The 23,391-nt window shown below is 37.8% G+C and overlaps 1 pseudogene; it reads left to right on the forward strand.

Annotated features, from left to right (window-relative positions):
• The first annotated feature begins 13,357 nt into the window (after positions 1-13,357).
• On the forward strand, positions 13,358-14,642 carry Rpl5-ps10 (ribosomal protein L5, pseudogene 10; annotated as a pseudogene).
• Positions 14,643-23,391: the final 8,749 nt, after the last annotated feature.

Below are 23,391 nucleotides of genomic sequence, written 5' to 3' on the forward strand. Positions count from 1 at the left end.
TTTTACAATCCAGTCGATATCTGCCCCCTGTTCTGCCTTCAGACTGTTCCTCATCCAATTCCTCCTCCCTCTTCTCCAAAAGTTTGTCCCCACCTCCACCCAGTCAGACCTCTTCACTCCCTGGGGTCTCAAGTCTCTCAAAGTTTAGGGTGCATCTTCTCTCATTGAGGTCAGAACAGGCAGTCCTCTGCTGAATATGTATCCGTTGGCCTTAGACCACCTTCTGTACGCTGCCTAGTTGGTGGCTCAGTGTGTGAGAGATCACAAGGATCCAGGTTAGTTGAAACTGCTGCTCTTCCTATAGGATTACCTTCCTCCTCAGTTTTTTCTAGCCTTTCCCTAATTCAACAACAGGAGTCCCTGGCTTCTGTCCATTGCTTGTGTGTAAAAATCTGTGTGTGCAATGCTTGTTGGGGCTCTTGAAGGCCAGTCATACTAGGCTCCTGTTTGTGAGCACAGCACAACCTCAATAATAGTGTCAGGCATTGGCACCTACGCTGGAGCTGGATACCAATTTGAGCAGGTCACTGGAATGACTTTTTCAGTCTTCCCACACAGGAGTGGAGAGAGACACATTCCTAGAGCACACTCTCCAGGCAGCCTCCCCAAATAGCTGAAAAACAAATTCAATAAGAGTTTCTTTCTCCAATGGAATTTCTCACATGGTCATACTTCACTTGGATGTTTGTTTTTCTACTAGGACGCTGGATCTCCACTCAATTGATATTCATGTTTATCCCCTGATCTATCTCCCCAATCGTTGCATTTTACTTTGATTATATTATAATGCAACTGAGGAAGAGGAATCTTTGCGTCTTTTAATAGTTTTCTGACCTTTATTTCAGTTTGGGGTTCTAAACAGTCAACATTTCTTCCACATAGCACTGTACCTAATACAGCAAGTCACTGATTCTTTCTACCCATGTAGACTTTCAAGCAGAGGACACTGAAATTTACATCTTAATAAACACAGATTGGCAATTCCATACAATGTACTGACAAACAGTAGCCACCTCTCATCACTCATTTTTCTCATTTTAGGATGCTTACATCCAGGTTATCTGATGCCACGACCCCACTCTCAGACAGATGTCCCCAGAGTCTTGTTTCAAACTAAAAGCGAAAGCATAATGTTAAGAACAACAATATGAACCAACCAAACCCCACCAGAGTTTCCAGGAACTAAACCACCAACCAATGAGTACACATGGAAGGACCCATGACCCCAGCCACATATGTGGCAGAGGATGGCATTGTCCAGCATCAGTGGGAGGAAAAGCCCTTGGTCCTGTGAAGGCTCCTTTCCCCAGCATAGGGGAATGTTGAGGTTGGAGTGGGTGGGTGGAAATGGGATCATCCTCATAGAAGCAGGGGGAGAAATGAGAGGGTATGGGAGAGGAGGGAAAGGGGATAATATTTGAAATGTAAATACAAAAAATATCAAAAAATATAAAAAAAGAAAAAGAAAAAACAGCAAAAGCATTATATTTTGGGAGAATGAAGACAAATTTTGCTTTTCATGTTTTCTGATAAATGGGGATTATGTTGAGGGAACTTTCAGAAGCCACACTGAGAGTGGAAAATTGTATTTCGGTATATGCATGTTGTCTTAATTAATACAGTTCATCCCGTCTGTGAACATTCATAATGTATGGATTCTGGTCTCATGAAAGCTGGGCATTGTCATGAGCTTAACTGGCTGATGATTTTATTTTATTTTATCTTATTTTATATTTTTTGGCTGAGCTGATATTTTTCAATTTGACCATACGGTTTCTTTGCCTTCTACAACAAAATTACAACAATGTAGCCAGACCTTCCTCTGAGAACATTGGCTCTAGAGGTTTATTGCTCTAAAAGAAGATAACCTTATATTAGACCCATACAAAATTTACCATTGGCTGCTGTAATCCAGGAGTTTTAAAACATAATATCCTAACTTTTCTTGATTGCAAAATATAAAACTTGTCTATTTTTGAATACCTGCATGCAAATATTTTTATACAAGAAACACGTTCTGATACTGAAAACAATTATGAAATAAGAAATGAACACAGAGACATTTAGAAGTAGTTTTCATTATTTTCAAGGAGGTAGCTAACCTAAGTATTTATGAATTCAACAACAGTTGACTCAGAAGTATGTTAAAGGACAATATACATTTGCCTAGCTTGGAACACCAACTTTGCCAATTCATGTATATTAACCAAAGGATGAATTTTGATAAAAGAACATGTTGTTATAGATGATATTGGGCTGAGGTTTTTGGCTGCAATAACAGAGAGGAAGTGGCAGCTTTTAAGGACAGGAACAGGAAGAAATAGCCCCCCTTTTTAAATGTGTTTCATGAACAGCCTGGGTGTGAGAGAAAAAAATGACTAATGTTTGTCAATGATGCCAAGGTAAAGTGGTTGAAAAATGATCAGGTTATTAAATTGAGACAGAAAGAGAGAGAGAGAGAGAGAGAGAGAGAGAGAGAGAGAGAGAGAGAGAGAGAGAGAGAGAAGGAAAGACAGATGAACACAAAACTTCTGAGTTGTTGGCAGAGATAAATTTGGCCAATGAATGGATACTTTGGAGTATCTGAAATATAGACCCTAACATTACTTCTGTTCTATGCATGACAGAACATATATATGCAGACAGAAATAAATGGTGTACACAAACTATTCAGGACAGAAAAAAAAATGCTAACACTTAGCATGCCTTGAAAATCTTCATTGAGTTAAATGTACAAATTATTTTAGCACCTGAGCAAACTGAATATTAGAAAAAATATTTACTATATTAGTATACAGAAACATAAGGAAATACTAAAGAGATACTGTAAATAAAATGTTACTCTCTTATCATCCTAGAGGTCTTCATTTCTAATAAATTAATAGAGATTATATCAGCACAGATGTTCATAAGAATGTATTCAGGTGAAAATGCCAATGTTACACCAACTTAAAATTTAGTCATAAGAACAAACTGTACATTAAAGTAAAAAACAAAGGTTGGAATGTGACTCTGACCATCTCTAAACACTGAGAAGCAGTAAGGAGAGCTACAGGGGTTCTATCTGAGACTCTGTATTAACATGACATCATCACAATCATTGCTGTCATATGTGATGGGAGGACATAATTAATCAGTAGATCGAGAGCAAATCTGATAATGTCTTGGTCTATGTTGGTACTCTGTATAGTCTGAAAGCATGGTTTGTGCATGTAAAAACATCAGTTTCCTTATAAATGTTGGGCTTTTCTGGGATAAGATAAACAGACAGCATGCCATCTCTGGAGACGTCCCATCTCATCTATTTAGTCATTCGACTGATTTAAAACAAATGCAAACTATCTTTGAAAGACTAATCAAAATATTATGGACTGAGAAATACACAAGACAAAGTAAACCAAAACAAAACAAAAACCCTTTCCCTTCGGAAGATTACAATCTGAATCAGGAAGACAAAAGATACAAAGTCTTCTATTATGTGACATGTAGTATCGGATATACTGGAAAAACAGGTATCAAGAATAACTTTGGATGCTGGCGAGCAGAAGAAATATGTGTGCCTGTGTGATTTATTAGCAGGCAATCACGTTTGCACAGGGAGAAGGGTGAGAATTGACATAAGATGTCATGGATCTACAATGAAACTGATCAAGGAATCTGCGCAGTGTTTTCCCCACAGTGCTAAGACCAGGGCTCCTCTCTCTCCTTACTGGACAGTAAGCAACAGAACAGGGCGTAGTCTACTTTCACAGCAGATAAGGGTGTGTATTTCTGTCCAGGTCACGTTAATTGGAGGGGTTAGCACTGCTTGGATGAATGTGTTTGTTTGCATCAATTATCAGTGTGAGTGAGCTTACTGCATAGGGTACACATTTGGCAGACAAGTCAAAATGAGCAAAGTACCTCTGGAGACAGGACTTGGGACACTCATATAGAACACTCAAGGAATCCAAGTAGCTTTCTTTGGGTTTCATCTAAGTGCACACTGATATATAAAATTCTCCCTCTGTGCTTACTGTGATGGTTGAAGGTGCAGCCATCTGGTTGCACAAAGGGATGCCATTAGGGCACAGAGAGGCGGTTTTCTGATTCCGAATTTGAAGGCAGAGATTTCCTGGAAGTCTTGTTGAGGTTAGCATTTCTTTTAATTGTCACTATTTTATGAAGACTTGAGAGTACAGATAGGGAAAGGACATCACGTATGTGTGTGTGTGTGTGTGTGTGTGTGTGTGTGTCCTTCAACTCTTTAAAAAAAGTGATATAGGTATGGATTCTTTTCAAATTTAAAGCAGACAGATTAGGGAAATAAAACAAGTATGTGATATTGACAAATATTGGAAAATTTAGAATTACAAATATGTAATTTCTAAATAACAAAACCAGACCAAGAGATTAGAAGGATTTCCATTAGTTTGAGGCTAGCATGTGTTTCCAAGTGAGTTCTATGCCAGTCATAAAGTAGGCCTCTGTGTCAATAATAAAGAGAAAGGTGGGAGGGTTGGGAGGGGAACACCCATAAGGAAGGGGAGGGGGGAGGGGGATGTTTGCCCGGAAACCGGGAAAGGGAATAACACTCGAAATGTATATAAGAAATACTCAAGTTAATAAAAAAAAAAAAAAAAAAAAAAAAAAAAAGAGAAAGGTGTGTATCTTTATAGCCTACATATTTTGATAGAGAGTGTATTAGTCAGATTTTGTTCACCATCACAAACACCTTCAGAGAATGATTCAAGGGAATTTATTTTACTCTTGTCTTCAAGCAGTCAAGGAAGATGAGGCACCATAGCAGAACCCAGCTGAGAAGATTTAAAACACAGTCACACATCCATGGTCAGATTCTGTCATATAAAAAGATAACATCGAATATTTGACAATGTATAATGCTCAGATTTCAGGGGAATGATTTTTAAAGGGAGAAAGGATAAATTCTAAGAAGAAATTAAAATAGGACTTATGTACATGGGAGATTATATAAAAGAGGTGAAAATGTCTATGTTCTGTGTAGGTTGATGTCAAGGCAATGCATGATTGGACAGTAGAGAGTGGGGTGGGGACTAAGCTTTTGTAAGGCCGGAGAGAAGAGGAAGGAGGAGGTCAAGATGGAGTCTGGAGGAGGCTGGTTCAGATTTTAGGTGAACTAGATAGATTTTATCTTGTCTAGGTGGTGGTTTATATCTTTTATCAATTGGCAGTGAATTTATTGTGTGGATGAATTGTGGATTGAGAATTTAACATGTAAATCTAATTGCTAAATTACAAGATTCTGGGACTTTGACTCTACAAGGCTAAAGAGGACAGTGTGTGAAAGAACTGGCTGAGAGGGAGTTGGGGCGTGAGGATCTGGTTTTATTGCCTGCTCAGAGTGAGAACAAGCAGGGCCCACAGAACAAGATGTGTGTATGTGTGTGTGTGCTAGGTGGGAGATAACTATCACCTAGGGGACCATGCAGCAGCCAGGAGTGGGCGGCTTGCAGACCACATGGCAGAGTAGCTGCTGGAGTGAGTGGGTCCAATGCATGGGAGTTGACAGAAAATGCCTTTATAATTTTTACCACAACAGTTCTGCCTAATGATCTGTACTTAGATATATTGGTATCTGAGAGCTCTAATGAGGTACGTCCCTTAACTCTGTTTTCTTGTTGTTTGAGAGAGAATCTAGTTAGAACAAATCCCACTCTTCCTAATCGTGATCCTACTTCCTTGGGATACTTGTGTGACTCAAAATACACAATTTTTCTTTAACATTTAATGTAAGAGTGTGTGTGTGTATGTGTGTGTATATGTTTGTGTTTGTGTGTTTGTGTGTGTGTGTATGAGTGTGTGCGTGTATGTGTGTATGAGTGTGTGTATGTGTATATATGTGTATATGTGTGTATGTGTGTGTATGTGTGTGTATGTGTGTATGTGTGTGTATGTGTGTATGTATGTGTGTGTGTATGTGTGTGTATGTGTGTATATGTGTATATGTGTGTGTATGTGTGTATTGTGTATATGTGTGTATGTGTGTGTATGTGTGTATATATGTGTATGTGTGTGTGTATGTGTATGTGTGAGTGTGTGTGTGTGTATCTGTGTGTGTATCTGTGTGTATGTGTGTGTATCTGTGTGTATCTTTATGTATCTGTGTGTATGTATGTGTGTGTGTTTGTGTGTGTGTGTATAACAAATACCAGCTGATCTTATTCATCTGCATTATGAGACGTTGATGTCAGTAGAGCAGTGAATGACCACTGTAGATTGTGAGGAGTGAGAACAGGGCAGTGTGGTAAGAGGTCGGTGTAAACAATATGCACAGAGTACCAAAGGCTCAAGCATATCACTGTACAATAGCATGCCCATTAACCATAGTAACACATTGAAGATCTCATAATCTACAAGGATGTAGTTCAATGTTGTACAGTAAGCAAATAGTAAATGTCCACGTATATGTGATCTGAATTAAACCGTATGCAAAATATCTTCGTATTTAAACATTGCATGGAGCAGGACTAGCGTAAAGAAATACGGTTTTCTAACTTATGAATGTAATTTAAAATCAAGTATTTAGAAGAGAAATGTAGTTCGATCACTTTAATTCAAATAATGCTGAGTATTAATGATTTTTCTCATGAAAACATAGGCATTTCTCTGTGTATAAAATTACCTTTGACTTTATTTACTTAATTATGTATTTATTGCATAAAATGTATAAAAATTTTAAAATTGAGCAGATACCTATTTGTCTTAAATTTGAACCAGCATCACCATGTTGGAAATCCAAGATTCCATTGATATCTTATTAAAGTTTGAGGTTATTTCTTAAATGTTTATATTTATTCTGTGTTGATTTGATTTTCCTCCAGGATGGTTCTTAGAAAGTCTTCTTCTTTTGTTTTTCCAAATAACTTTGCTTCCAACTAGAATGATGGAAGTCATTTATTTCTGAAAACTTTGAGACCTCATTTCCCGTAAATTCTATGGTGTTAAGTACAGAAAAGTATTAATGTTGAGATATGCCATAGGAAACCATTTCCATAAAATGGGATTGTTTTAGTGGATATGATGCAAACCCAGATATAGAATTCTCATTTCATGAATATTATTATGTGTTCAGTGAATTGACCATGCCATAAATTTCCTCAATAAGAGACATCAGGCAGAACTTCTTACAAAGAAGTAAATTATTACAAATAGTATAACATGTACCTTTAGTAGCATAAATGTGCTTATTTACTACAATAAAAGTGATATGTTATGTTTTTGGGTTGTTTGACTACCTGTTCCCTGCAGCCTGTACCAGGAAGAGATTTTATAAAGGTATGTTTCTCTATGTGTTTATGTGTGTTGGTGTGTGTGTGTATGTGTGTGTGTGTGTGTGTGTGTGTATGTGTGTGTGTGTGTGTGTGAGAGAGAGAGAGAGAGAGAGAGAGACAGAGAGAGAGAGAGAGAGAGATTTTGGTGGCAACAAACTTTTGTTGTGAGAGTGTGAACTAGATATGCATGATTATGGAATACATCCAGTGTGAGAATTCCATTTTATTATAATGGTTAATAAATCACTTTCTACAGAAATATCATTCAATGTTAATAATTCCCTAATCATTCCTGAACATGTGAGTGAGTTGAATGCACTGAGTAGTTTTAATTAAGGCAACTGGATAATAACCCATAGTGGTTTACTGTAACTGAACGATTTGTCTCAGTTCCTATTAAACCTATTCTTAATAATACATATTAATAATAAAAATGCAAACTTAAATGTAAAGTCTGTACTGTCAGAAATGCAAATAAATTGCATGGGCTGGGATGAATCAGTATAGGAGAGGAAGATCTGTAGAATGCACTGGAGAAGGTGATCTGTTGCAGAATTGGGCGCGAGACTGGGATTGTATGGGAGGGGAAGTGTTAGCCTACATGCTTCTGAGAATATAGTGTGCCTGTTTATTTTTTAATGAGAGACAGAAAGGGAGTGGGTCTGGATGCATGAATAGGTGAGGTTAAGCTTGGGGAATAGAGAAGGAGGAACCATAATAAGAATATTTTGGGGGGAGGGTTGCATAATTTCACATTTTTACTTTATTTAACTAAGTCATTAATTTTATATTCTTACTACAGTTTCCTCTCCCTCCTCCCTTCCCAGTCCCTACTCCTACACCCTTACCTACTCCTCCTTCAATTCTCTTCAGGAAAGTGTAGACACCTGCCTAGTTAGATACCTGACATCTCATATTACATTGCGATAAGACAAATTACCTCCTCTCCTATTAAGGCTAGACACAACAACCCAGAATGAGGAGAGTGTCCCAAAGGCAAGCGATAGAATCAGACAGTTCCTGCTTCCACTCTTAGGAGTTCCAAAAGAAGACCAAGCTACACACTGTAACATATGTGTGGAGGGCTAGGTTATGCCCATGCAGGCTCCCTGGTTGGTGGTTCAGTCTCAGTGAGCCCATATGGCCCATGGTTAGTTGTTTCTGTGGATTTTATTGTGGGGTCCATGAGACCTTTACCTCCTACAATACTTCCTCCCCTCTTCTGACTGTGGATCTCTGCCTCTGCTTCCATCAGTTGCCGTGTGAAGTCTGATGACAATTGGGCTAGAGACTAAGTTATGAGTATAGCAAGTACATCAGAATATCATTAAATGTCTTTTCATTACAACCAAACAAGAATATCAAAAACAAACAAACAAACCCTACAATGATTTGTAATTAGAAAACTAAGAAATACATGATATGTATACTCTGCATTTCTTGTAACAATATAATTGATGTAATACAACGTATCCAGATAATAATAGTCTAACATTTAAATTGCCTCAGGCACTTAAATATTAGCAAGTCACCAGTTTCTGTAGCCAAAGTCAGAGAAAGTATGTCAAGAAAGCACCATTTAGAATACATGGTAAAGTACAGCAAGAAAGAAAATTCAAACTCTGAATAAAGTCATATTTTTAAAAGCCATGTGATCATTATTTCTACTTTATTAGTTTTTAAGAAAAAAAATAAGATTATGCTTGTGATTAAGCTGATGTGAAAGTACTTCAAATTACATGTCATTACTAAGACAAAGAGATGAGAGAATGTATCCAATGGGGAAAGTGTTGTCTTGAGCATCATTACTGCTAGGTTCATAATCCAAATAGAATCATGATTTTCACAAGTAATGGTGCTGGGAGGTAGGGAAGTTTGATTTTGTAACTAACAAAAAGTTTTCCATTTCTGAAGGAGATATGCATACACTAAGGCATTTTCAGAGAAACTCCCACTGCCTTTGGCACTAGCTGAGCCTGCATTATCAAAGGCTAGTAACAAAACAAGTCCATTGGTGAGCTTTAGATCACACTCACACGAATGAGTGAAACAATCAATATTTATTATTTAAAGAGACCCATTTAGTCACCATCTCTGAGTCAGGCTCACAAGTAGATCAGGCTACCTACAGGCTCAATATGTAGCCACAGGAGGAGGCAGTGAACTCTTGATCCTTCTGCATCCATGAGTTTTGAGATTACTGGTGGGAAGAATCACTCCTTATTGAATGATATCTTTTATATAGTGATATTTGGACAAAAATCTGACAAAAACTGAAAGAAATAACTGATGAAATGAGATGAGATTTCAATGTCATTAGAAAGTCTTTTCAGAAAGCTGAAAAGAGGCTTCTAATGTACCCATAAGGAACTTCGGATGGAATTATTATTTCACTAGGAAGTTTGCCAATGCATCAAATAGATTCTGGTTTTCTTTTCATCAAAAATTCTCTAGCAAAATGTTAGTAATAAGATCCTTATTTGGAAAGTCACGACAAGATGACGAAATGCACTCAACTAGGAGCAGTGTAGTTCATAAACATAAAGGAGAAAATGAGAAGAAAGATACATTTTTTCTATCTAAATGAAAGTTGGGGCCAGAAAAATTCAGCATATAGAACCAGATCAAACCCAGAATTGTGTCATAAAATACACCATTATGACAAAAATAAAATCAAAGGCTTTGTGAGAGGACTTAGGTGGGTTCAGTAGGCAAATTATGCTTCAGATTATTTTTAAGCAAAAGTATCTGTAGTCGTGATAAAAGACAGAGGGAGAAAAACACAGACTGGCGAGGAAACAAGAATAAGGCACTGTCTCAAAGTGTATGTGTCATTTGAACACACCAATTACAGCAATTGGTAAGCTCGTTAAAAATGTAACATTTTAAAAACAGATTTTTGAGCAGAGGTATCCCACCATTAGTGAATAGGTACAGTAAATACCTGGACCTAAATGGCATGTTTATTAGATCAAAATCTCATTGCCAGGCACAAGTTGTCTTCATAAGTGTTATTGCAAAAGAGACCCCAGAGGCATTGAAAATCAAACCATGTATTGGCACTGTTCTGTGTTGTCCATTCTAAGTGTAAAAACACCTATTGCTGAAGGTGCATACAAAAGAAATCCATTCTTTAAAGGTCCAGCAGACTCACCCTGCTGTCTAAATTTTACAGTGCTAAGAGGTGCTAAGCAGGCTACTTAGTGAGGAACGACATTAATTGATTTATGCAACATTAAACCCTGCATGCTATAATACCAACCTGGGGGCAGTGTTCACATGGGAATAATAGTGACAATAATGTTTAAAAGGATAACCAACCACTCTCTTCATTGGCTTGTAATTATACAAAATGAATCCATGCCTGGTAGCTTAACATTGCTCAAATCGTTCAAAAATCAAAGTTTCTAGGGGAAAGTCTATTGATATTTTCTAAATGGTCCTATCAAATGGCTTCATGATTATATGTGGACTATATATTTTCCATAAATTTTTACCACTCCTACCTTTATTCAGAGAAGTTTCTTATATTAGAAAATACTTTTAATTCAGAGATACATTGCTGTTAAAATACTGAGAAAAAGCAACTGTTACTGTTTAGCGATGGAGGGTGGACATTTATATCAACCTTTTGTCCTTCAAAGAGAGAATGTGAGAGCTGGATTATGGGGAGAAACACAGTGAAATTCTGTCCTCTGAAATGATATGCCTCTTGTACTGTGGTTGATTACACAAAACCTGAGAATGATCAACCAGATAAAAAAGCATAATGTTGAAAGGGAGGGAGCTGTTGGAACATTAATGGTCCTGGGAAAAGAAGAGGTTTTTTTTTGTTCGTTTTTTTTTTTTTTGTTTTTTTAGGAGTTTGTTCATTACTGGGTTGCCTATGGCCCAGTGGATAACCCCATAGTCATGCCCAGAAGGACAGCAATATTGTACCCAGGGGATTAAAAGGATTCATTCATTCACAAGAAAATATAGAGTACGTGTAGCTAGAAGAGATATTTGATAGATGTTCTTAAGAAGGAGGGAGGGAGGGAGTGAAGGACAAAGCATGGAATAGATGAGATACATTGTACATACAGGAGATACATAGATGAGATACATGAAATTTTCTTTTTATAAATAATGAAACACTGGAGGAGATGTTTATTGATCACACTGTAGAAGAGGGGCTCATCTCTTTCATATCTAATATCTTTCTATTTTTTAGAAACAATTTTATTCATTTTAAATGTTATACCATTTCCCGGTTTCCCCTCCAGAAACCCACTATCCCATCTCCCCTCCCCCTGCTTCTATGAAGGTGTTCCCCTTCCCACCTACCCACTCCCTCCTACCTTCCTGCCCTGGCATTCCTCTACACTGGGGCATCGAGAGCCTTCACAGGACTCTCCTCCCCATTGATGCCTGACAAGGCCATCCTCTGTTACATATGCAGATGGAGCCATACGTCCATCACTGTGTACTCCTTGGGAGCTCTGGGGGGTGTAGTTGGTTGATATTGTGGTTCTTCTTATGGGTTGCAAATCCTTCAGCTCCTTCAGTCCTTTCTGTAACTCCTCCATTAGGGATTCCCTTCTCAGTTAAATGGTTGGCCACAAGCATTTAACTCTGTATTATTCAGTGTCTGGCAGAGCCTCTCAGGAGACAGCTATATCAGGGTACTGTCAGCATGCTCCTCTCGACATCTGCCATATTGTCTGGGTTTGGTGACTGCATATGGGATGGATCTCCCCAGGTGGGGCAGCCTTTGGATGGCCTTTCCTTCAGTCTCTCCTCCACATTTTGTCTCCATATTTCTTCCTGTGAGTATTTTCATTTCCCCTTCTAAGAAAGTCTGAAGAATAGACACTTCAGTCATCCTTCTTCTTGTGCTTCACGTGGAATTGTATCTTGGGTATACTGAGAATGTAAAATATGTTAGAAATATGGAATTCAGTAATCATATGTAGAAATTCACAACATATTTGAGCCACTTGTACAATAGAAAGAATCCTTATTTTCATTAAGACAAACTATGAAAGTCTTAGATCCGAAAATGAGAGGCAAGTACTACCTATTTTGCACTGGTGGCCAGTGGGCTAAAGTATGTCTCAATGGCCAAGAAAGTAATTTTCTCCAAATTTATCCTCATGAGCATATAAAATTGTATGGGAGCAAAAGACTGTTGGTATTTCAAATTCACTTTTTTGATAAATGTAGCTCTTTAAACCTTCATAGCTTCTTCACCAAGTGAAGTCATTTATTCATGGCTCATGAGAGGCCATAGACCACTCAAAACTGTGACTCAACTTCACTGTGCTCAGAGTCATTAAGTTAATGGTACTGGTTCATTTGCTCTCTTTCATCACCGTATTATCAGTGTTTTGCTTAGTAAAGTTCTCTGCATCAAGAAGAGCAAACTCCAAGCAATGTAATAACCAGGACATGGGTTTCCAGCTTACGTCTATGACACTGAAACACTAACTAGTATTGTGTAAATGCTCGCAGCAAGCCATGGAGCTGAGAACGGAATCCCCATTGGAGGAATTAGAGAAAGGTTTGAAGGAGCTGAAGGGGCTTGCAACCCCATAAGAACAATACCAACCAACCAGAGCTCCCAGGGACTAAACCACTACCCAAAGACTATAAATGGACAGACCCATGGCTCCAGATGCATAGGTAGCAGAGGATGGCCTTGTTGGGCACCAATGGGAGGATAAGCCCTTGGTCCTGCCAAGGCTGGAACCCCTCCTCAGTGTATGGGAATGTCAGGGCAGGGAGGAGTGGGTGGTTGGGAAGGGGAAACACCCTCATAGAAGATGGGGGAGGGACAATGGAATAGGGGGCTTATGGACAGGAAATCGGGGAAGGGAATAACATTTGTAATGTAAATAAAAAATGTTCAATAAAAAGAAAGCTCAAAAGAAGGGAAGGAAGGAAGGAAGGAAGGAAGGAAGGAAGGAAGGAAGGAAGGAAGAATTGGGTGGTACATACTGCTCATGCATACACAAATCAGGTCTTTGCCCCCTTAGCATGGCTGACTCTGCAGTTCAGCATGGAGCAGCGATTATGGGTCTCTGTTCTGCAAGATGGAGTTGGTGAAAGTTGTCAAGAATAAGGCCTACTTTAAAAGATACCTAGAGATTTATAAGGCAGCAAGAGGGTAAAACTGACTACTAAGCACAGAAACGACTGGTGATCCAGGACAAAAATAAGTACAACACAAAGTACAAAAATAAGCCCAAATATAGGATGATAGTTCATGTAACTAACAGAGACATCATCTGCCAGATTGCATATGCCTGTAGAGAAGGGGATATGATGTCTATGCAGCATATGCACATGAACTTCCAAAATACGGTGTGAAAGTTGACAAATTATGCTACAGCCTATTGTGCTGGCCTGCTGCTGGCCCACAGGCTTCTCAATAGGTTTGGCATGGATAAGATCTATGAAGGCAAAATGGAGGTGAATGTAGATGACAATGTGGAAAGCACTGATGGTCAGTCTGGTCCCTTCCTTTGCTATTTGGGTGCAGGTCTTGTCCGAACTACAACTGGCAATAAAGTTTTTGGGGTCCTGAAGGGAGCTGTGGATGGAGGCTCGTCTATCCCTCATAGTACCAAACGATTCCCTGGTTATGATGCTAAAAGCAAGGAGTTCAATGCAAAGGTGCGACAGAAGCAAAACATGGCTCAGAATGTGGCAGCCTATGTGTGCTACCTAATGGAGGAAGATGAAGATGCATATAAGAAATAGTTCTCTCAGTAAATCAAGAACAACATAACTCCGAATGTAATGGAGATGTTTAAGAAAGCTCATGCTGCTCTCTGAGAGGATCCAGTCTATGAGAAGCCCGAGAGGGAAGTAAAGAAGGAGGAAGGGGAGGAAGAGGAAGAAGAGGAAGAGGAGGAGGAAGAGGAGGAAAAGGAAGAGGAGGAAGAAGAAGAAGAGGAGGAGGAAGAGGAGGAGGAAGAGGAAGAGGAGGAAGAGGAAGAGGAAGAGGAGGAATAGGAAGAGGAGGAGGAAGAGGAAGAGGAGGAAGAGGAAGAAGAGGAGGAAGAGGAGGAGGAAGAGGAAGAGGAGGAGGAAGAGGAGAAATAGGAAGAGGAAGAGGAGGAGGAAGAGGAAGAGGAGGGGGAAGAGGAAGAGGAGGAATAGGAAGAGGAGGAGGAAGAGGAAGAGGAGGAGGAAGAGGAAGAGGAGGAGGAAGAGGAAGAGGAAGAGGAGGAATAGGAAGAGGAGGAGGAGGAGGAAGTGGAGGAGGTGGAGGAGGAGGAATCCTCTTTGTCCAAGAAGAAAGACTGGGTTTCTCAAAAGAAGGCAAGCTTCCTTATAGCATAGTAACAGGCTTCTGAAAGCTAAAGCAATTTTCTCTGATGATTTTTTTTTCATAAAGACAATAACCACATTGATCAAGCAAAAACGTATTACAAGTATACATACAGAGTGTATTTTATAGCAACATATCAGACTAGAATAGAATTAATTATTCTTATATACCTAGATACTTGTATCCCTCTTCCATAGAATTATTTCCCTAGCAGAATGACTTTAGAAATAGTTGAGTATTATTAAAGTGTCTAAGTACATGGGGGTAAAGAGGACAAGAACATCAGAAACAATAGTCTTTGTGTGGCCACTATAGCATGGCTCTCTTCTGTGTGTTCCAAACTGATCTCTCGTTGAGATGCTATGAGGTATGCTACATGTAGTTTGTGCCATGTAAGTAGAGAACCTTTGAAACTTTCATTTATTCCACATTCATTTGTCAGGGAACTGAGTCCAACCTTAGCTGGATAAAGTCAAAGCCTGAAGCACAGCTTCTCCAAGGTAACCAGACAGTAAGAATCAAAATATGTATGTTTCAAACCCAAACCAGGTAGGTGTATAGTGGTCTATTACATAGAAGTCTCAAGCCAATAATATTGATATTTTTCTTGAAATTATATTGATTTCTCTTCACATAGTACAATATAGTTAAAGATAAACCTATAGTAAATACAGCAAACTTGTTAATTTACTTATGTTATATAATAGTTTTGCTATGCCTGTTTCTCATTAGTCAGGAATAAGCAGACTTAGTTTTAAGAAAAAAAGTTCTTAAATATGCACTATCACACAAAATGTTATTGTTATAATTTTAGTTATCAACCTTCTTTTTATTCAAAATAATATTACAAATTATAACTAATGTACAACAAATTTTAAAACTTTATTAAGATTCCATAAATTTGATAGTGGAGTGTATGGAAATAGCATAGATATCTTCCTTAACATGAATCTATTCATAATACAGAATTATGGGGGTTGGGGATTTAGCTCAGTGGTAGAGCGCTTGCCTAGCAACCGCAAGGCCCTGGGTTTGGTCCCCAGCTCCGGAAAAAAAAAAAAAAACAGAATTATGGAAACTACAAGTGAACAAAGCATTGTAACAAATGGAGTCTATGATTTAATTAATTTTAGAATTGAGTTATAGTGCACTCTTGAAAAGATTAAATACTACTCTGACTTGCATCTTTTAAAAAGCTACATAACATTTTGTTGTATTTATTGAGGAAACAATTACCAATTGAATTCATGTAAGAAGTCCAGTTAGGGAACTGTTTCCACTTATGCCTAACAACAATTTACTGATCATTTTTTATCTCTTATCTACAATAACATATTTCCAATAAAAGTGTGTGTGTGCATGCATGTGTGGATCATGTAAACCTGAACTCATGCTTGCCAGAGTACATATAGTCATCAGAAAACTATTTCAGCAATCAGTCCTTGTCTTCCACTTTGTTTTTTGACACAGTATCTTTTTGTTCACTGCTAACTATTCCTAATTACCTGCTCCATTGACTTTTGGAAATTCTCTCACCTCCATGCCCCACATCATTTGTCAGCGTACTGGGATTAAAAATCAATGCTATGATATCTAGCTTTATGTAGGTTTTGTGGTTCAAACGTTCCATGTGTATGGCAAATTCTTTATACAGTAAATCATTTACAGAGCCTAGAACTTCTCTTGAAATATAAAATAGATTAAAGGATTCCTCGTTTAAGGAACTCAGGAAGAAGATAAATTTTAAAGGTAATAATTCACTCATCTATAGCTTAAATATATAACAGTAGAAGCACAAATTCAAAGCTGTGGAATGGCTCGAGTATACTAACCATTTTTTTTTTTTTAGAAAAAGTGTTAAGCACTAATTTTTCACAATTTATAGGCAGGAAGAACAAAATATCTTCTAAAATACAAAATTCAAAGGATGCTTCTACATTGTAAAGAAAATATAAAACCTGAAATTGGCCTCCTCTAATCTGATTTTAGAGACAGAATATCATAAAGTAATCATGGCTTTCCTGGAATTCAATGTGCAGATATGGGCTCAAACCAAGAGTTCGGCTAGCCTCTGCTTCTTGAGTGTTGGAATTAAAATGTGTTGTCAACACACCAGATAGTTTTCCCCTCTTGATATTCAAAAATAGAAAGTGGACTAAATATAACATAGTAATTCTGAAGCATCTAACTATTTCAAATATTTAGAACTCAGAGTTATAGAAAGAGGAATAGTGGGTAGTGAGGCATTGGATTTTCAATGGACATTAGCTATAGCGCAGGTAGGTAAGGTTAATAATGGGTAAGGGAGGATGTAAAAGGGTGGAGGAGGTAAGGGGGTATAAGAGAGAGTCATGGGAGAAGTGATTATAACTGAACACATTTGAAAACGGCATATGAAAATCTACTGTAAAATATTCCCAAAATATAGACAAAAAACATGTATAAAAGGGCTTTGCTATTTATTCTGAAATTCTGTCTTGTTCTTGTGGAGCACAATACCTTCCCCCAGGAAGTGAAGGCTATCAGATAAATAATCCCAGTGCAGAACGTGGGTTACTTGTTTTTGTTTTGTTTTGCTTTGTTTTGTTTTTTAAGTTGCTCAATAGGGTAACATGGACACTGCCAAAATAATGCTTCAATTACTCTCTTGTCTTCAAGAATTTGATGGTAAAACCACACATACTTGAACCCTAGAAAACAGCAAGGAAGAAGCTGCTGCTGACTTAGAAACTCCATCCCTTCTGACTAACGCTCACAGTTCTACCCAGTGACGCAGAGACAGAAAAGCCACCAACAGTCATATCTTGTTGCAAGTTTAATGAAATAAAGTAGAGACTTGCTCGACAAGGTGTAACCACTGCACTAATATTGTACCTAGATGAAATTGCCTTTAAACTCAATTTGGCAATGCCAAGTTGTAGAAAAAGCACAATAATATGACAGCCAGCTGTACTGTATACCAAGGTCCTGTACCATAAACCAACTTCCTTACTATACATAATGCATCAAGAAGTGCTTATTGCTCAACCTGAAGGAAGCAGAAGCACATTTTATGTAACTTGCCTGAACTCAAGATCAGTATTCAGTGCTTCACTAGCACTGACATCATGGCCAGGACTTCTTCTCTGTGAAGTAAGCTTCTGTATTTTCAGTACTAGACTGACTGCTAAATGAAGGCTAATCATGCAGCAGGAAACAGGAAATATTACTACATATTAATAGAAAACATTCTCTTGATGTGTTTACAAGAACAATATAGTTATTAAGTTCAAGTCAGATATAAATTCAACAATTTCAGACTGTAGACTTCAGTCATGTTCCAATAATAATTCTTGTTGACTGAATTGCCAATTAGTCGCATTATTTTCTTAGACTGATGTTTCTTGCTGTCTACAACAAAGAACTATATGATCAATTTTTCCTCCTGGCTTCATTTTAAAAAATGTTAAGAAGACATACTCTTTCATGACACATTTTATTTTTTTAAAAAGTCTTATAACGCAATAATTAGCCATGTAACTCTATATAATAAGCTTTAAAAACTTGGGTTTATGCAAGGTATTCATTATATCACTTACATAAATATCTATTGTTTTATATTTATCCATTCATTTTTTATTTTCTTATCATGTATACATGTAAAATATATGTATCTAGGTATAGCATAGGAGCTGAAAATAGGAGAAAACACAATATCTATCCTTTCAAAACTGGGTGAATGTGATTACACACAGTTTCACCTGCAAATGACCTAGTTTAGTTCATCACATCATATTCACATAACCTTTTGTCTACTCATTCCTCTCTTGTTAGATACCTAGCTTAGCTGCACAACTCAGCTCGTGTAGAGAGTGTTTCTGGCCAAGAGAAAGAAGCCCTAGCAATCAACCCTTTGTTTAAGCTACAGCTGTTTTAGGATGAAGTGCTAAAGGCTGGAGACTGTAGTTTCTGGCTTCAGGGCAACTCAGACAGGTAGACAAACTACCCCTTCAAAGTAACTCAGACTTAAGATAGGTAAATATTTTATTATTAAAAGGCAACCCTAGAGACCACCTCCAGTAGATAGGACCAACCACAGGACCCCCTGTGGAAGGATGGAGTCACAGACCCAACTTCAAATTTTTTGACACAGAATTGTTCCTGCATAAAAGAAATACAGGAAAAGATGGAGCAGAGACGGAAGGAAAGACCATCCATTGACAGGCCCAACTTGGGATCGAGCCCATGGGCAGGCACCAAACCATGGCACTATTGCTGATAATATCTGTTGTGCTTGCAGACAGAAGCCTAGAATGACTGTACTCTGGGAGACTGTACCAGGAGCTGACTGATACTTACAGTCAAGCATTTGACTGAGGTCTGGGATCCTTATGGAAGAGTTAGGGAAAGTATTGAAGGAGCTGAAGGGAATGGTAATCTCATAGGAAGACCAACAGTGTCAATTAACCTGGGTCCCTGGAAGCTCAGAGACTAAGCTACCAACCAAAGAGCATACATCAGCTAGTCCATGGCCCCTGGCACATATGTAGCAGAGGACTCACTTGTCGTTCCTCAGTGGGAGAAGATGTACCTAATACTGTAGAGACTTGACACCCCAGGGAAGGGGAATGCCATTGGCCATTTCTGCTTAATTTTTGAGAGATGTCTGTTCTTGTCACAACCATATTTAATAATTTTATTTGTAGTTTAAGATTTTGAATTTATTATGATCAATATATAAGTCTGTGCTGTTGATGACATCACTTAATTCCGTACGATTTCTCTTGGTTCCATTTTCTCTCTTCTTGCACAGGATGTTTTGTTTTCTAAACCCCTCTGTCAATTGTTGACACAGCGTCCTGGGTGAAGTCTTCGTCAGAGATGATTTACCTTTTTCTTTATCTTTGTTTTCACCTAATAGCTTCAGAATTCTGGGTCTTACCTTTAGGCCTTTGATCTATTTAGGACTGCATTTGCTGTGAGAATCTAGTTTATTTCTTCTACACTGCAGATACCCAGCGTTTCTAATACCATCTGCTGAAGATCCTGTTTTGCTATCTCTAATTGGATCCTGCCAAAAACCCACTCTCTGTATCAAATTGCCAAGGTATATATTTTCTCAAGAGTAAAATATATCACAGGAAGAAAAATCCAAAGAAAGCATGAGTCTAAGAGCATTTTGTTATCTAACATTATCTTAAGGTTGACATTAATTCCTTCTTCATAAGGAAATTCCTTCTTCATTAACTGAAATTAATAGTTCTTCATCAAGAAACCTCCCATCCTTTCCTGTGATGACATAAAGTCCTCATTGTACTTGAGGTCAGGGCTTTTGTTTATTTGGTTGTTTGGCTTTGATTGTGTTTGGTTTTCTTTTTTTTTTTTTTTTTTAAGCCGTGGGGCTGTTTTGTTTTTCTGACCTTGCCCATTCCTATCTCTCTACACTATCTTCTTCCTGGTACCTCTTAGTAAAGGTTGCTTCTCTATTTCTTTTTTCATATACCTGAATCCTTTGTCCCACAAAAACAATCTGCTCAAAGTGAATTCTGAATATATTTTCCTTCATTGATATCCTAAAAGTATATCTTTTAACACACAATTCAGAATTTTTATATGTAAGCAATTCTCACATACATGAAATACATATAATGTATGTCTACAAAATAGATATTCTTGTAACTTAAAAAGACATAATATCTCCTTTTACAGTAGGCAATCTGATTTTGGTTTATAAAAATAAAGTAGGCTATACAGTATCTGGTACTGCAGCAGGTGGCATGGAATACTCGATTGACAGAGCAGTATGCCCTAATACAGCGGAAGAGTTTTGGTACATGCTGGTTCCCTTTGTTAAGAGTGTGTATATCTCACCTAGAATATTCACCGTTTAACGAGAGCCATTTCTTTAAGTGTAGTGATTAAAGCTTCTAAAAGTTTGTATTCAGTGCAATTTTTCAAGGAGACAAGAACCAACCTACTCCCATGTCAAGGTAGACTAAGGAATAGAAGGTAAAAATCTGAGTAATCAAACAAAAATATGTATGCTCATGGAAAATTAAGGGATACAATGAACTATAGAACAATCTCACATTCACTATAATGTGAGAACAAGAGGAAATATATTCTTAGTCAAGATTCCTTTTGTCTCTGAGGTATTTTGGAAACAATATTAAGATAAAATTAAGGGACACAATTGGATGAAGGTTTGGGGGTACATGACAGTATTGAGTTATTTCAGGATCCAGTCATAAAGAAAGGGGCTTAAGTAGAAGGGAAGACAATATCACTGTTGAAGAGTGGGTTAGCGAGAGGGAGCTGTGACACTATACAATTATATGCATCCTCTACCAAAATGTGGAACTCACCAGGGATAAGGGTCAGAGGTGCATTGAAGAGAGAGACTAATATCAAAGAGTGGACCAAGCGCTAAACCTTTGAAGGAACATAGGGAAGTATGGCCTACCATGGAGATTGAACTACATAATCCACATCTATAGTATGCACTCATTTGTGGGTGCCTGGACACACTGGGTAAGGAAGAGAAAGCGATTTATAGAAAATTGTTATAATTATGTTTACTTTTATATGCTCAATTATTTATAGAAATAATTTTATACATTTTATAGCCACTGTTATTTATAAATATTTCCAATTTATAATGAACAAATAAATATTGTTAATATTTAAAAACTGGTGTCTGTAGCTTCACTTGCTTTTGTCTGTATTTTTATTTTTTCTATTATCTTTATGGCATTTTTAGTACTATGCAGTTTTTGAAACTATGGTTCTGCAGCATAACTTGAAATTAGGTATAATATTATATTTATTATTTTTTTATTCAGGATTTCTTTGAACATGTAAAGTCCTACCTGATTTCATACGAATTTTAAGATATTTAATTACTGTGATGAATAAGATTAGAATTTTGATGAGTATTACATTAGCTATGCAGATTGCTTTTGTGGTAAGGCATTCTCACGATATTAATCATTCTGATCCACGGTCACAGGAAGTCTTTCTATCTTCTAAAGTCTTCTTCAATTTCCTTTATTTTTTCATTCATTTATATACTTATTTACTTTACATCCCAATCACAGCCCCCAATCTTTTTCCAGTCTCCCCTCACATATCCCCTCATCTCACCTCTCCCCTTCACATTTGAGAGTGAGAAGATTCCCCAATAGTTACCAACTCACCCTAGCCCCTCAAATCACTACAGGACTAGGTATGCCTTCTCCGTTTGAGGCCAATCAAGGCAGCCCAATTAGGATCAACCGTCAGGCAACAGAGTCAGAGGAAGAGCCCGCTCTTTTGTTGGGTGAGCTGAAAAAGAGCATGCTGTACATCTGCTACAAATGTGTGTGACCCTGGAGGTGGAGAGGGGCCTATGTACACCCCATATATGCTCTTTTGTTGGTGGTTCAATCTCTGGGAACCCAAAGGGTCCAGGATAGATGACACTGTTGGTCTTCTTGTGGAGTCCCTATTTCCTCCTACTTACCCAATTCTTCCCCTAACTCTTCCAGTAGACTTCCTGAGCTCAGTCTAATTTCTTAAAGCAATGCAGTGTTCTAATGCTTTCATTGTAACGGTCTTTCATGTCATTGGTTCAGTTATTTCAAGGTGCATTTCCTACTTCACTGATTTAACAAATGAATGGTTGCCAGATAGTGGATGAGGACGAAACACAACTTTAATCCCAACACTGGGAAAGGAAAGGCAAACAGATCCTATGACTTTAAGGCCAACCTGGTTTGCAGATCAAGTTCTCAAATAGTCAGGGATACATACAGAAATCCTGTCTCAAAGAATAAAGTAAAATAAAATATAAATAAATAAATAAATAGGAAGGAACCTATTGGCTTATTTGCTTTGTTATTGTAGTGTATAGCCTTTTTGGTAGGTAAGTCGTAGTGATATGAGTGGCTTTCCATTAATTTATTTACTTATTTACTTTACATCTAATCATAGCCTCTCAGATGAGAGTTATTCTAGGTTTTTATCTGCAAGTACAGCAGAATACATTAGTAATGTAAGGGGTAGGTTCTCTCTCTTTTTGTGTGGGTCTGAAGCTGGGCCAATCACTGGTCAACCATTCCCTCGGTTTCTATTTCTATCTTTACCCCTGCATATCTTGCAGTTAAGATAAATTGTGTGTTGAAGGTCTTGTACCTGGGTTGTTTCCAATCCCTCCACTGGAAGTCTTTTCTAATTACAGGAGATGGTCTTTTCAAGATCCCTAGCTCCATTTGCTAGGAGACTTAGCAAGAGTCAACCACATAGAAATTGGGAGTTTTCGTTGTCTCAGAGAAGTGCCCCAAAAGATTCCTATTTTCTCTGCCAGTATTCTATCTATCATCCCTCTTTGATCAACTGTTCTCCTCCCCACTGCCTCTCGGAATCAGTGCCCTCCCTTCATCTTCTCCTGATGTCCATTCTATTTTCCTTATCAATGAGACTTAAATCTCTCCCCTTGAGCCCTCATTGTGACTTAGATTCCTTGAGTCTGGGGATTGTACCATGGTTATCTTGTACTTTCACACTTGCTGTTATATTCTAATTTCTTAGCTGGTTCATAGGTAGGAATCTCTCAAAGGAAGGTTGATACAAAAAAGTCCCTCCTTCTGAATGGTCTTGTAAGAACAATTAAGGAGACAAATGTTAGTTTAGCTGTCTGAAAGAGCCTAAGACAAGTTTTATTTCCTGGAAGAAAAACCTGATAAACTCCTGGATTTCATTAGTTAGTTCCAGAATTCCAGACTTCATGAGTCATCATTTGTGCTAGCGTAGGCTTTTTGTAAT

The sequence above is a fragment of the Rattus norvegicus genome, chromosome 15 (assembly GCF_036323735.1).
Source record: "Rattus norvegicus strain BN/NHsdMcwi chromosome 15, GRCr8, whole genome shotgun sequence".
Taxonomy (NCBI): domain Eukaryota; kingdom Metazoa; phylum Chordata; class Mammalia; order Rodentia; family Muridae; genus Rattus; species Rattus norvegicus.